General features: G+C 51.6%; 1 pseudogene; it reads left to right on the forward strand.

Annotated features, from left to right (window-relative positions):
- LOC109573614 (primary amine oxidase, lung isozyme-like) overlaps positions 1-12,868 on the forward strand; it is a 28,118-nt pseudogene extending 15,250 nt beyond the window's left edge.
- Positions 12,869-12,995: the final 127 nt, after the last annotated feature.

A 12,995-nucleotide genomic window follows, 5' to 3' on the forward strand; every position in this document is an offset into this window, starting at 1 on the left:
CAGGCCCTTCCAGCCACTACTTTCTGGACCTCTGGGTGGCCTTGGTCCGCTCTGACTAGTCCATAATGAAAACTTTTGCCTGTTGTGACCTCCTCACATTCTGACCCCTCCGAGGGCATGCCGGCTTCTTTTCTGGATCCTGTGCCGGCTCCTTTGCTTCTGCTCCACCAACCAGCCTGCTCAGCCCCACACCTGGGCATTTTCTGGCCTTTGGCCCTGGCCCTCCTCTCTCCCTTCTGCACAGTCCTCCATGGATGATTGCAGGCTCTCCCATATTTAATGATTACTACTTGTTGTTCGACCTAAATCTCAATTTCCAGCCTAGAATCTGTTCTCCCATCCCTGGAAACCCATAGAGACAATGGTCCTTTTTCTGGGCATCTGTGCTGGGGCTTCCCAGGAGCATCTCAACCTCAAATTTATTGGTTTCCCCCTTAACCTTGCTGTTCTTCTTGTAGGTTCTTCTGATGAGGAAAGCCCCTCACCCACTCAAGTCACCTGATAGAGGAAATTCCTTGGCAGTCCAGAGGTTAGGACTCCTCCCATCCCCTGCAGCCGTCACAGGGTCCATGCATGGTTGGGGAACTAGGGGCCTACAACTTGCAGTGTGGGACCAAAAAAAGAAAAATCCATATATAACCAAGTCACCGAATGGAACTGTGTCTTTGTATCATGGAAGACACTGCGCTCCTTCTCGCCCACCCACCCAGCCAATCAGACACCGAGTCCTGTCAGCTCCACCCACCACATTGCTCAGACCCTCCCTTCCTCTTGTCCTCCAGGTCACTGGCTTCAGTCTGGCCCTTTGCCTCCTGTCCGGTGTCATGATCTCTGTCTGTCCCACATCCAAGCCCTGCTCGGAACCACAGTCAGAGCTGTGTCCCCAGATTGCAGATTGGAGTGCAGTGACCTGCGTGTCCTTCCGCTGCTAGACCGGGCCTCCGAGCAGAAGCTCAGCTCAGGCACCGCCTCCTGGGGCCCAGATCTGGGGGTTGGAGATGGGCTCTGGGTCCCAGGAATCAACTCACCTTGAGCATAGTCACAGAGGCTGGGGCAAAGTTTGTCCAAAGGGAAGTAAGACCTAGTGAGGGGAACAGAACATGTCGTCCTGTCGCGTAAGTAATTCTCCAAGAGACTCCATTATTGTTTTAGGCTGGCTGACATGATGATTGTGAAGCCTACGATGAAAGGACATCAGAGGAAGCGATGTGTCAGCAGGACACTTAGAGGAGGTGGGCAGGGGGCACCTTCTTCTATATCAGTTCCTCCAGCAGGTCAGGCAGAATCTCTCCCTCCCGCTCCCTGAGCATTACCCACCTTCCCTAGGAGACCTAGGATACCCCAGCAGAGTGGCTCTTCTTGACCTGTGCTTGGTCACACTGGTTGGGATTAGTTTTCCCAAGCACAGGGAAAGCATTATCCATCCTCTTGATGATGTGTTCTTACCGAGGAGAAGAGGCCATCACTTACAACAGGATCCAGAATGAAGTTCTTGGCCTGGAGAGGCTGGCCTTGTGGCCAGGGCTGGGTGTGCCCTTAGACTCTGCTCCTCTTAGTACAAGGTCTGCATGAACCATTTCAATTTCAGAGACTGGGGCTGAAAACCCTTGACTGGGGTGCTTGCACTGGCACATGGACAAATGTCTCCTCAAGCAACAGAATACAGGGAAACTGTAAGGCATTAAACATACCGGCACGGAGCAGCAGCAGCTGGGGCGATCGTGAACCATAAGATACAGAAAGAGCACAAGTGTACTGCCACTTCTGAGCTGCCAAAAGCAGAAGCAGTGTATTGGGCACTATCTCTGCACACAGGACCACAAGCAGTTGGGTGGACCACCTAAGCCAGCCCTGGGGCCCACTCTGCGGATCTGCCCCCACTCTTACTCCACTGAAGGAACCAGTCCACAGAGGGCAAGCAGGGAACCTGTGTTTTGTTCTTGCGCCTTCCTGTAGCAGCTTGAGTACCAGTAAGGCCCTGCCTCAATTCCTCCTCTGGCCTCTTATCAATTCTACTAATGGAAGTGTCCTAGGACACAGGTTGGTAACAAAATGACCCGTGTGTGGAATTTGCATATCAAAATAGAGCTGGTTGTAGAAGCAGCTGGTATCTGGAGAACCTGACCTTCCTGGGGTTGATTTCCCTGGTTTCACATGTGCCCAGATTTCTGTCTTTCTGCAATGCCCACTTTCCTTAAGACCCACATACTGCACAAGCCTTCCTGACCTGATCTCTTTTGCTGTCCCACCGACTCCTGTCTCCACCTCACACCCAATACGCTGACCTTGGCCATTTCTGACCCATGCCCAGGCTGTTTCAAATCTGTACCTTTGCACGTTCTGATCCTTTTGGCTGGAATGTACTGTCTATTCTCCTCCAGGCAAACACACTCTGTCTGCAAGGTTATCTAAGGTGCCTTTTGGGGGAAGTGGTCTTGGAGGTGGGCAGGTTGGAAAGGATTCTCCCCCAGGTCACCAGGGAAGCATGTGCCATCTCTGGAACCCTCAGTTTCTCTGGTCCTGTCAGGACTGGCTGCACAGAAGATGGTGTCTCCGGCACATCACCTGCCTGAGAATGGAGGTAGCTTTGCTCTCTTCCTCTCCAGTATTCTGGAAAAGGGTTTCCTGGGGATGAGGGTTGTGGACAGCTAGGTTAAGTCCACAGCCAGGGTTCCAGGCACCCTGACCTGTGATTATCCATCAGTCCTGCTCCTGGGGAAAGGAGGGGGTCTTTCTTACACTGACTGCTCCCCCTACTGCCTGCTCCCCTCCAGTGACTCAGGGAGCTCAGGGCCTCCACGATGTTGAACTGGCTCAGCCCTCAGTTCCCCAGCTCCCTATAGGTGCTTTGTGTTCTCAGCATGACTCTGCAGGCTCCTGTGGGTGCCTGTAGGATTCTGGTGATGGGGGAGCAGAGGACAGTGATGAGGGCTTCCCAGTCTAGAGGAAGGAAGGAGTGAATCCTGCTGGAGGGTTGTGCTCAGGTGTGATTTGCTTACAGCCAGGTAGCCAGGAGAAAGTTTGGGCCTGGAGCAGGAAGGAAGAGCGCAAGGACAGTCCCTTTCTGTCCCCGTCAGATCTTCCTCTTCTGTCTCCAGCTGTGTATTCAAACCCAGCTCACCCCCACTTGTGCTCCAACCTTGAACCTGAGTGCTTGATTTGGAACAGGAAGACAGAGGCTGACATTGGTCACTTAAAATGCAGATTCCTACCTCAGCCCCATACCCAAACTGAATTAACCACTACCCCCACCCACCCTCCACTCCCTGCCAACCCTCTGCCCTTGGCTGCTTGTCTTGAATGTACCCTTCATGCCATCACCCACAAGACCCACCCAGAGCCAGGAACTTCGAGACACTAAGGAGGCATCATTCACCCAGTTCTGTCTGTCTATGTGTCTATCTTTCATGCTGTATTCTGATTCAAGAGCCTGAAGAGTCAGGAGTTTTAGCGATGTTCATCTTCATTTTTCTGTCCTTGTGGACTCTTCTGGTGATGGGCAGGGAGGAAGGTGGTGCTGGGAGTGAGGAGGGAGTTGGGAAGCAATGTCATCCCAGCCTGCCTCCCCCCTGCCCCTCCGCATCCCCCAGTGTCCAGACCTGGACACAGCCTGACCGGAGCCAGCTGTTTGCAGACCTGAGCCGAGAAGAGCTGATGGCTGTGATGTTCTTCTTTACCTAGAAACTGGGCCCAGACCTGGTGGATGCAGCCCAGGCCTGACCTTCAGACAACTGTGTCTTCTCAGTAGAGCTGCAGCTGCGCCCTTCCGCCAAGGCTGCAGCCTCCGCCCACCTGAAAGCGAGCCCCCCACCTTCCAGGAGGCACTGGCCATCGTCTTCTTTGGCAGAGAACCCCAGCCCAATGTGACTGAGTGCTGGAGACAGTGCTGGCCTTAGGTCTGTGTCCACGATGCTCAACTCCGACTTTGTGTGGGATATGGTCTTCTGCCCAGTGGGGGGCAGAAGTTTCTCTGGTCCTGTCAGGACCTGGCTGCACAGATGATGGTGTCTCCCCCACATCACCTGCCTGAGAATGGAGGTAGATTTGCTCTCTTCCTCTGCAGTATTCTGGAAAAGGGTTTCCTGGGGATGAGGGTTGTGGACAGCTAGGTTAAGGAAATTTGGCATAGAAGTCAAATTCCATGCCACAGGCTACATCAGCTCAGTGTTCCTCTTTGGTGCTGCCCGAAGATATGGAAACCAGGTTGGGAAACACACGCTGGGCCCCATCCACACCCACAGTGCCCACTACAAGGTGGATCTGGACGTGGGAGGTACAACACCCTAGGGGAGGCAAGGATTCCAGTGGAGGGGCTGAAAGACTGGCGACATCTTTGGGTGAGAGGGGAGGGAAGCAGGGGACACACTCAGTCTGGTCTTCTCTTTGACCCCAACTCTGAAGCCAGGTGCAGGCAGAGTCCAGAGGGGCAGGGCAGCTGCCTGACCAGCCCTCCCTCCTCCTCTCCCCCTTAGCACCACCACCCACCCCCAGGACTGGAAAACTGGGTCTGGGCTGAGAATATGGCTTTTGTCCCTGCGGCAATACCCTGAAGCCCTGAGCACTAGATACAGAGGGTGCATGTGACCCCGAAACAGCTGGAGACCGAGGAGCAGGCTGCCTTCCCCCTGAAGGGGCCTCCCCTCACTACCTGTACCTGGCCAGCAACCAGAGCAACAAGTGGGGGCACCCTCGATGCTATTGCATCCAGACAGTCAGCTTTTGGGGGGCCACTGCCCCAGAACAGCTCCATGGAGAGAGCTTTCAGCTGGGGGTGGTGGGTGATGTGTATTGTTGGAGGTGGGTAGATTAGATGAGAACAGCATGTTCAGTTCAGTTCAGTCTCTCACTCATGTCCGACTCTTTGCCACCCCATGAATTGCAGCACGCCAGGCCTCCCTGTCCATTACCAACTCCCGGAGTTCACTCAAACTTGGGTCCATCGAGTCAGTGATGCCATCCAGCCATCTCATCCTCTGTCATCCCCTTCTCCTCCTGCCCCTAATCCCTCCCAGCATCAGAGTCTTTTCCAATGAGTCAACTCTTCGCATGAGGTGGCCAAAGTACAGGAGTTTCAGCTTTAGCATCAGTCCTTCCAAAGACACCCAGGACTGATCTCCTTTAGAATGGACTGGTTGGATCTCCTTGCAGTCCAGGGATCTCAAGAGTCTTCTCCAAAACCACAGTTCAAAAGCATCAATTCTTCGGCACTCGGAAGGGGCAATTGGGAACCCAGTTCAAATTCTATACGAGGTGACGTAAGAGCACAAAGCATTTCCTTTAGGTTATCAAAAGGCCTACAGTAGATAAATGGTCCTCTTGGAAGGCTAAAGCCCAGGCAGATAAGTCTTTCCTGTTTTCCTGATGCTGTGAAATCCAAAGGGATCAACAGGAGAAGGCCATGAAAAGATGTTGGGCTCAGGTCAAGAGAAAAGAAAGATAAAGGAAAAGATCACCCAAGTACTGTATCTTAAAAAAAAAAAAAAAAGGTGTTTGGCTACTCAATAGGTGGGATGTGGGATGTGCAGGAAGCCGGCTGCACACTAGGGTGACATCACCGTGATGGTGTGGATGAGCTGGGAAGCTGAAGTCCATGGGATCGGCTCCCTTCCATGATGATCAGGCAGCAGGACATGAGAGAGTGACCATGGACCCCTGACCAGAACATCTCTAGGTACCAGCTGGCCGTGACCCAGAGGAAAGAGACAGAACCCAGCAACTCCAGCATCTTCAATTAGAATGACCCCTGGACTCCCACTGTGGACTTTGCTGACTTCATCAACAATGAGACCATTGCTGGAAAGGTCAGCTGACTGTGGGAGAAGAGGGAGGGATGGGGGGCACAGAGATCCCTTGGCGGGGGGCCTGAAAACCCGTGATCACCTGAAGGGCTGAGCTGATTCCTGCTTCTGTGCTTTTGTGGATCTGCTCACTATTTGTGGGGGGAACTTCCTAAACTGGGAGTTCATCTACAGACCCTGGCTGAGGCTCCAGCCTTTCCTCGAGAGGCAGCAGCTCTCTCAGTCTCTGCTTGTGGACTGAGTCCTTTAAGGGCCCCAGGATTCAGAAGGGCTGGAATGACCAGGGAAGACCACATCTCTTATACCTAAAACTTCATTTCTGTCTTCACCACTAAAGGACTAATTTCCAAATGTTGGACTTTTCTGCCACCCAAACCTGATCTAACCTCCTCCATTCTCCTTTCTTCAGTTACAGTTTGGGAACTCTCCCAGAGTCAGGGGAGGTGCTAAAGTAGCCTGTGGGTGTCATCATTTCTCTTGGGATGGGTAAGCTGATGGCGATGTGATGGGAAATGTCAGAGATGGCACCTGTAGGCTGGGTCATTGAGGCTGGTGTTGCTCCTAATATGAAGTTGATTCTTTATGCTTTGACTTCTGGGCTACTATGAAAAAATGTTTAAAGATTTAAAACCCTCTTGAGTGATGGTGGGCTCCCAAAGTGAATCCTGTCTTTAGCAGCACCAGGGCTCATGACCCTCTTTCTTCCCCTACTAGGACTTGGTGGCCTGGGTGACAGCTGGTTTCCTGCATATCCCACTTGCAGAGGACATTCCCAACATGGTGACAGTTGGAAATGGTGTGGGCTTCTTACTGCAACCTTAAAACTTCTTTGACTTCTACCCCTCCATCACTTCTGCTGACTCCATCTACTTCCACAAAGACCAGGATGCTGGGTCCTGTGAGGTCAACTCCCTGGCTTGTCTGCCCAAGGATCCTGCCTGTGCCCCTGATCTTTCTGCCTTCTCCCACGGCGGCTTTTCCAGAACTCGGTGTTCCCGGGGATGGGGAATGAGACTGGGGCTCCAGGGTCTGGGAGCGTGGGGAGAAGGGCCAGGAACTGGGGAGCCTGTGCCCTCTTCTCCCTCCTCACACCCCTGGGTCCTCTCTCTCCTCCATCGTCCTCCCTTGCTTACCGCCTCGCTGGGGTCATCCTAAAGCTATGCTGCCTGAATCAGGGGCTTCTCAGCTCTGTGCACCCCAACCTGCTGGGTTCCTGTCCCAGAGGAGAGGAACGGTCAGCTGAGAGGCTGGAGTCATGGTTACACGTTTCTACAAGACTCCTCGGTTTGGTGTTTTTCATTTTCTTTTCTTTTGTCTTTGCTTTCTGCTTTCCCCAAATGGTTTTAGGCCATGCCAGGTCTCTCCTGAGACTCCCCAGTCCTCACTTGAGAGGAGAGGAAGCGAGGTCTCTCTGGGACTGGTTGCCTAGAGGCTGTGGGCAGGGTTCCTGGCAGGCTTGTGAATCCAGGAGTCCAACTGGAAGGGGCTCTTCGGCCCACGTTTCCTCTCATCCTGGTCCTCCTTCTCCCTCTTCCTTCTCGCCTCACCTTCTCCTGTTCTTACCTATTCTTATCACCTGGGATTTACATCCCAGCCCTGAGGAGATGTTCCTCAGCTCTCACTTTCCAACTCTGGTCTCCTCTCCTGACTCTAGGCCTGTGGAAGTCTGAAAATGCAAGGGACATCTAGCTTGAGAGGACAGTCCCTGTCTGTCTCCCTGTGTCTGGGAGCTGCCCCTTCCCCCAGTCCTGGGGCAGGGTGTTTCCCCACAGTTCTTTCTGCCCATTTGTATAGGCCTGTCTTGCGTCCTCTTGCAGAGGATGCTCATGGAGACAGCAGCAGCTCTAGTTAGCACTTGAGGTGGTTTGTGGGTGCAGTGGTAATGAGGAGTGATCATTTTGTGCCAGGTGTGTGGTGTGACCAGGGTCCTCTGAACTTGGCAATAGCCAAGATGGGAGACTGGGTGAAAGCCAAGGGTGAGAAGCAGAAAGACCAGTCACACCATGCCATGGGCCCAGGGGCGGACCAATCATGTGTGAGCATGCAAATGAGCCAGGGCCTCTGTGGGTGGAGCCTCCCCCACAGGCTGTCCCTTCAGGATCCGGTGTCTCTCCACAAATGTCCAGAGATTGGACATAATACAACTGTCCTTCCCTAGAACATTTGTTAAGTAAGTTCTAATACGGCTTGACAAAGCAATACTCCGCAGCTGTAAAACTATATCTTTTCATAGAAATTACTCTTCTAAAGAGTAAGGCAATGCACAGAATTGTGGACCAGTCCCCTCCATTTGTGTTTTATGGGGGAGGATCATATAAATCCATATTTTCATATCTTATAGGTGCATATTCAGAAGACATGGGTAACACTGGTTGCCTCTGTGAAGAGGAACCAGGAGGTAGGGACTTGGGAGGGAGGAGACTCGATACTACATATCCTTTTGTACATTTTGAATTTTGAACCGTGTGACTGTATTGCCTATTCATTTATTATTATTCAAAAAATAAATGGGGCTAAATAGATTCTGACTTCATTCTTTAAAGTAACTTGTCTTTTTCTTGCCTGGAAAATCCCATGGACGGAGGAGCCCGATAGGCTACAGTCCACAGGGTGGCAAAGAGTCGCACACGACTGAGCAACTTAACTTTCAGGGTAGGGGAGGGTACTGTGCCCAGGGACTCAATTTTTTCAAGTGTTTGAGACCCAGAGAAATGGCTGTGGCCTCTGTGCTTAGTCAGTCAATCATGGCCAGCTCTTTGTGACCCCATGGACTGTAGCCTACCAGGCTCCACCATGGATGGAATTCTCCAGGTAAGAATACTGGAGTGTATTGCCTTTTCCTTCTCCAGGAAATCTTCCTGACCCACGGAGAGAACCTGTGTCTCCTGCATTGCACAGAGGTGTGGCCTCTGGTGACCCCTTTGCCTCTTCTTGCCTGTATATCTCCAAGAAAAAATGTTAAATCTTAAGAAATTTCTTTTGCTGTCTCTTGCTTACTCTCCCTGTCTGTCTCACTTCAAAGAGGGGGAATGAGAGCCTGCTGGAAGCCAAGGTAGGGCTGGGCATTGAGGGACAGGAAACAGATTTCAGATACTGCTCAGCTTCTGACCTGAGGGAGATCATATCCAGGGAGTACAGAAGCTTCTGCTCCCTTCTGTCCTGCTCCAGGCCCAGGTTCACTTCTGGGACAAAGGTGGATGAAGTTGAGCTGGACAGAAGCTAGGTTCCAAAGAACAGGGAGAAAGCCCTCAGTCAGGAGACAGGGCCAGTGCTGGGTGGGTGAATTTATAACACGACCTGAAGTGAAAGTCAGAGTGACAGAGGACAGAGATGGAGCGAAAGGAGAGGCTAAAGACTGAGACAGAGGAGAAAAATGGGTGCTGTTGCCGCTGTGGCTCTGATACTGACTTGATGCCTCTTCTTTCTCTGACTTGAGTCATTGAACTTCTCCACGACGTGCTTTTGCTGTTGTCTCCACCTCCTCTTTGCTCCTTTTTATGGTCAGTTGCACAATAGTCAGTGCTGGAGGCAAGAGGAAGAAAGAAATGCGGTGTCCACCCCTTCCCCAGCCTGGTTGAATATCTTGCAAGTCATTGCCTTGAGTCCCATGTCCAGACCAAGGCTGTGAGTGTTTGCAAGTGGTGAGTGTGCCTGTGAGTGTGTGTAGATGCTTGCTTAGAGCTTTTTTTAAAAGTTTCTTGTCAGGGTTTTTTGTTTTGTTTTCGTAAATATTTTTCTTCCTTTCTTTGGCTGTGCTAGGTCTTAGTTGTGGCATGAAGGACCTTCAGTCTTAGCTGTAGCATGTGGGATCTAGTTCCCCAACCAGGGATCCAACCAAGGCCCCTTGCCCTGGGAGCAGGGGAATGTTACCCACTGGACCGTCCGAGAAGTCCCAGAGCACTGCTATATTTAGGAGCACTTACCACCTGGCAGGTTCAGTTACTGAATAAGGTCAAATCCCAGCCAAAAATCGGTAGTAGTTTGTGTGGTGATGAGATATTAATAATTGTGTAGAAGATTCTTGTATACTTTACACAGTGCTTGGTGGGTTTGGAAACAGGGAATACCCCTAACCAAATAAAAAAGGTATATGAGGTCCTGCTGACAGCTTTTCTGAGAGACTTATCAGTGAAAATCGGCTACCAACTCCAGTATTCTTGCCTGGAGAATCCCATGGACAGAGGAGCTTGGTGGACTACAGTCCATCAGGTCGAGAAGAGTCGGATACGACTGAATCTTAGCACAGCACATATCAGTGAGAATGGGCTCGTTTATTCTACAGCCTGTTTACTTGTTTTAAGGGGAAACCCACCCCTCCAGCTGCTCCCAAATGGTTCTCTCTCAGTTATCCAACCCTCTCCCTGAACTTTTTATCTCTCCCTCTTGACTGGCTCTTGACTCACATCTCGTTAAATCTCTGCCAGGACCCTGAGTCTCCAGGACAGGGTCTTCCCTCAGCTTGTGCCTCCCAGATGCCTTCCTCTAAAGAGAGCTCTACTTTTCCTGGATCAGCTTCCCGTCCCCAGCAGGCCCCAGATCCCCAGTTTCTCCTTATCCCACTCCCCTCTTACTGCTGATGCAGAATGACAGGCCCTCCCAGCTGATACTTTCTGGACTCTGGGTGGCATTGGTCCTTCTGACTAATCCCTACTGAAAAGTCTCACCTGTCGGGACCTCCTCATATTCTGACCCCCCTGAGGGCATGCCGCATGCTTCTCAGCCTCTTATGCCGGCTCCTTTGCCTCTGCTCTGCTTACCAAGCTGTTCAGCCCCACACATGGGCATCTTCTGCACTCTGGCCCTGCTCCTCCTCACTCCCCTCTGCAGAGTCCTCTCTGGGTGATCTCAGGCTTCCTATTTTTGTGCATTAGTCGCTCAGTTGTGTCCAACTCTTTGCCACCCCATAGAGTGTACCCTGCCAGGCTCTTCTGTCCACGGAATTCTCCAGGAAAGAATACTGGAGTGGGTGGTCATTTCTTTCTCTGGGGAATCTTCCCAACCCAGGGATCAAACCTAGGTCTCCCATATCGCAGGCAGGTTCTTTATCATCTAAGCAATGACTACATTTTGTTGTTTTACACAAATCTCTATTTCTAGCTTAGAGGCTGTTCTCTGGCCCTTGAAACCTTTAGATCCAACGGCCTTTTTTCTGGGCATCTATGATCAGGCTTCCCACAGGAACCTCACCTCAAGCTTGTTGGAATCCTCCTTCAACTTGCTGCTCTTCTTGTAGGTCCTTCTTCTGGAGAAGGCCCCTCACCCTCCCAAGTCACCCAATGGAGACCTGGTGTCCTTGGGTCACCAAAGAGTCTGTATCCTTTCTCACACACCCACCCAATCAGACACCATGTCCCACCAACACCCCCGGCCACATTGCTCAGATTCCTCACTTCTTCTCTGTCCTGGAGGTCACTGGCCTCATCTGACCCTTTGCCTCCTGTCGCTGTCCTTGCTTCTGTCTTTGACACACTCGGTGCTCTCTCAGCATAAAGCCACAGCTGTACCCCTGGGGTGCAGATCAGAGTACAGTGACCAGGGCATCCGGAGGGGTTCCACTGGCCTCATGGGGACTCAGGGACAGCAGGCAGGCTCAGGCAGCACATTCTGGGGCCCAGCCTGGGGACTGGGGATGGCACCTGGCTCCCAAGGATAGAGTCGCCTTCAGCACATTTACACAGGCTGCGGGTAAGTTTGTCCAAAGGGAAATAAGACTTACTGGAGGAAGCAGGATGTGTAGCTCCTTTCCCCTGAGTAACTGTCCAACAGAAACACCTTCAAACAGTTGTTTACGGTGTGTGATATGATGATTGTGAAGCCTAGGATGACACGAATTTAGAGGAAGCAATGTGACAGCAAGACGCTTCTAGAGAAGGTGGGCAGAGGGGCACCTTCTGCTATATCAGTTCCTCCTCAAGGTCAGGCCAAAGCTCTCCCTCCCACTCCCTGATCATCACTTCCTCGCCTCTAGGAGACCTGGGGATTCCCCACCAGAGTGGACATTCTTGATCTGTGATTGCTAACACTGGTTGGGATGAAAAAATGCATTAGGTGTTCTCTTGACAATGTGTTCTGAGCTGGGAGGAAATACCACGACTTATCAAAGGATCCAGAATGAAGTTCCTGGGCTGGAAAGGCTTGCTGTGGGGCCAGGGATGGGTTTGACTTTAGTTTCTCTCCCCTCTTTATTACAAACTCCACATGAACCTTTCAAACTGAGACAGGCTAGGGCCTGAGTTCCTATACTGGAGTGCTTGCACTTGGCATCTGAACAGACATCTCCTTGAGCAACACAATACAAACAACCTGTAAGAGACTAAAAATATCTGCAAGCACTGGGCAGTCCGGGCAGTTATGAACAATGAGACACAAAAACACAGGAATGTATTGCTGCTTCTGAGGTGAAAGGAGAAGAGCAGGGTTGGGCGTGACCCCTGCACACAGCACCACCAAAGGGGTGGGCAGACCACCGAAGCCAGCCCTCAGTCCGCTCCACGGATCTGCCCCCACTCTTACTCCACTGAAGGAACCAGGCCACAGAGGGCAAGCAGGGAACCTGTGTTTTGTTCTTGCTCCTTCCTGCTGCAGCTCGAGTACCAGTTAACTCTCACTTGATTTACTTCACCGGCCTCTTATTAATACAATTGATGTAAGAGTCTGAGGCCCCAGGTTGGTCACAAAATGACCCGTGTGTGGAATTTGCATATCAAAATAGAGCTGGTTGCAGGAGCAGCGGGTATCTGGAGAACCTGACCTTTCTGAGGTTGATTTCTCTGATTTCACAGTGCCTAGATTTCTATCTTTCTGCAATGCCTACTTTCCTTAAGACCCACACACTGCACAAGCCCTCCTGACCTGATCTCTTCTGCTGTCCCACCAACTCCTGTCTCCACCTCACACCCAATGCACTGAGCTTGGCCATTTCCTGCCCATGCCAGGTGCTTCAGGTTCTGTACCTTTGCACCTTCTGATCCTTTTGGCTGCGATGTACTGTCCATTCTCCTCCAGCAAACATACTCTGTCTGCAAGGTCATCTAAGCTGACTTCTGGGGAAAGTGGTCTTGGACAAGTCCAGGTTGGAAAGGACTTTCCCCCAGTTCACCAGGGAAGCATGTCCCATCTCTGGAACCTCAGTCTCTCCTGGTTCCCTCAGGATCTGGCTGAACAGAAGATGGTGTCTAGCTCACATCACCTGCCTGA

This window comes from Bos indicus, chromosome 19 (genome assembly GCF_029378745.1).
Source record: "Bos indicus isolate NIAB-ARS_2022 breed Sahiwal x Tharparkar chromosome 19, NIAB-ARS_B.indTharparkar_mat_pri_1.0, whole genome shotgun sequence".
In the NCBI taxonomy this organism is placed as follows: domain Eukaryota; kingdom Metazoa; phylum Chordata; class Mammalia; order Artiodactyla; family Bovidae; genus Bos; species Bos indicus.